The 3,014-nt window shown below is 36.9% G+C and overlaps 1 pseudogene; it reads right to left on the reverse strand.

Moving 5' to 3' along the window:
- Nucleotides 1-780: 780 nt before the first annotated feature.
- On the reverse strand, nucleotides 781-2,553 carry LOC107196014 (annotated as a pseudogene).
- Between the last annotated feature and the right edge of the window lie 461 nt (nucleotides 2,554-3,014).

Here is a 3,014-nt window from a genome sequence, read left to right on the forward strand (position 1 = left end):
ATACCTTTGATTCCACATTCCAGTGTGTGAACCCTGGCCCCACCACTTGCTAGCTATGTGGCAGATTGCTTACTCCTTTTGGGCCTCAGTTTTCCAGTCTTAAAATGGAAATATAATTGTATTTAACCCGTATGGTTGTTGAGAGAAAAAAATAAGTTAATTAAGAGCTTTGAACACTGCTTGTCACACAGTAATGTCAGTCATCACTGTAACAATAATAATTATTATTTTTATTACTAAATAGAATTGAATGTAGTCTCAACCTCTAGTTCTTTCTTGATTGGCCAGCACAATACACATAAAAAGATCTCGGTAATAGTTAACTAATAAATCAAATCATATAAATTAACAACAGTAATAATTAACAATAAAAACAACTCATTTATTGTGCTACTATGATATAGCAGGCACTGTTCTAGATGCTTTACACAGTCAACCGGTATTCCTTGTCTCCTAGATAACTAAGATAATTGGGGATGCAGTAGTAAACCAAACAGACTTGGTTTCTGCCTTATGAAGTAATTATTATTAGTACTATTTTGTAAGTGAAGAAATAGAAGCTCCATAGATTTAACCCATTTTCTGTTTAGAAAAAAAAGTGCAATTCACTGCCAACATTAATTTAGTTTTACATAAACACGCTTTTTGAGGCTGAAGAAAATCTGACTAGTTTTCAATGTGAAAATAAAATATAAAAACTGTTCTTGGAGTTATTTCTAAACAGAACTTGTCTCTAATCCTAATGTAACGGAAATGTATATGATGATCAGTATCGAATAATTTTTTTGTGTGGTAAATTTCAAAGCATGGAACAACACAAAGCTGAACATCCCATTCCGCACAAAAATGTCACGTTTCTCTCCGGGTCTTCTTGCCATCCTTGTTGTGCGAGCAGCAAACTCTGCAGCAACCAGTTGGATTCTGTTTCCCTGGTGTTGGTGGTATGCTCTTGGGGAAGTGTCTTCCAGACAGGCGAAGAGGTGTGACATCATCAGAGCATGGACGACCTTGAAGACTTTGCTGCCTTGGCTTGGGATACTTTTCCAGCATTCTTTCAATCAATATCAGTCTGAAGTTTACATGGCAGATCGTGTGCTCAGGATTGTCCTTCCTGACTAGGATGCAGGAGTTCAGCACTGCAATGTTTAGAAAGTGGCAAAGGCATTTCTTTCACCAAAACTCGTGCCTTTTGCTCTCAGTTGAATAAGAAGTGAGCATCTGACTAGCTGAGTCCACTGCTGCCATATTCTTGTTATAACCCACAATGACACTTGGCTTCTTAGTTTTCTTTCCATTTCTGTTGTCTACTTCAATCATAGTATCATTGTGGAATGTTGATAACATTGTCACCTCCTAGTCACACCATTTCAGTGCCATATAAGTTCACCACAGAATCTGGCTACAGTCATCCCCTTTGTAATCCTTTTTTTCAGATCATTTGGCATCTGTTTTCTGTTCAAATGAGCTGTCCCAACTGCATCAGTCCTGTTTTGATGTAATTCTCTGAAAAGCATGGGAAATATATACAAGTTATCCAGGAATACACAATATCCTTGGCCAAAAAGGTCATTGACCAAGGTAAGGACAATATGCGATGATTTCAGGCCATCAACTGAATCAAATTTGGACCCTGTGTGAATAAGTGAATAAATGCATTCCAGATTACACATAACCAGATTGACTTTCACAGAGTACATACAGCCTGACACCAAACCACAAAGATTTCATCGCAATGTACTGCTGTGTAGCTAACCACCCCTTGAACGGCATTGGTGATTCATTGACTGCAATGATTCTGTTTGGAGTATATACAATTGAAAATTTATTTATGAGAAATTTGAACACAGGTTTGATCTTCTGCAAAGAAATCTGGGCCTTTGATTGAACAGCAGATATGTAAGAATTTTTGACAAAATGCAGGCATTGAAGCAAAAATAAAAATCTTTCACTAGTCATAATTTGCCTGAGATAAGGTATTTTCAAAAGAAGCCTTGTCAACCAAAACATCTCCAGCTCAGGTTTCTGCACAGTACCTTGCAGTAAGATTACTTACTGCGAAACAAACAAACAAACAAAACAAAAAAACCTTTCACTTCGTCATTGTCAGTATCTCTCCATTTATCCATTTGTGAAAATCCTTTTGGACCAGATGGCTTTGAAGCCTGCAAGGCAACTTGGGCATTCATTTTGCTGGTAATTTTTGAAACTAATTCCTCAGTAAAGAACAGTTGAAAATACAGCAATGGGTCAGTGGTATCACTGATATCAACTTTTCTGCCAGGTGTGCTAGTAAAGTCATATCTTTGATGTAGAATCATAATGAGTTGACCATTTCAGAGAGCAACCTGAGTTAGCTAATGTAGGGCTATTTTCATCAGATTCCAAATCAGACGAAGGCCTGTCTGTATAGTCTTCTAAAGCACTATTTGAAAAATCATCAGAATCGTCTATTTTGGAAAAATCAGATTCATCAAATGAATCTTCGGCTAACAACTGTTCGAGAATGATGTTAACTTCATGAATAGGAACAGTATATTTTCTAGGATTTGACATTTTCATCTATCGAGAATTACTATATTTTGTAAATGGAAATACTGCTACTAAAAATGGAATGCTGTAAACAGAATAATATCATTTGTTTCCAAAGACTATCAATGTATTAGAGTAATGTGAAGATAATAATAAAAGTGAGTTATTTTGTGGCAAACTTTGGGGGTAAGGTTAGGACTGTAATCTGCGAGTTATCTCGGGGTAAATGCTACAGCTGCAAGCGCTGCCAGTGAGAATTCTCGGGGCAACCGAGAAATAGGTTAGCTTGCTTATTGCCACATTGTTTGTTAGTAAGTGGCAACTTCCTGGAGAGCTGTTTGACTTGAAAGCCCATGTTCTGCCCATTATACTTTGTTTTCTTCCTTGGTTTAACAACTAGCATCTTTGAGATTCAGTAATACAAGCTAAATGTGGGGCATTCCAAGTACCATAAAGCATAGTGTTGGTATGAGTTGTAATAAATT

This window comes from Pteropus alecto, unplaced genomic scaffold (genome assembly GCF_000325575.1).
Source record: "Pteropus alecto unplaced genomic scaffold, ASM32557v1 scaffold196, whole genome shotgun sequence".
Lineage (NCBI taxonomy): Eukaryota > Metazoa > Chordata > Mammalia > Chiroptera > Pteropodidae > Pteropus > Pteropus alecto.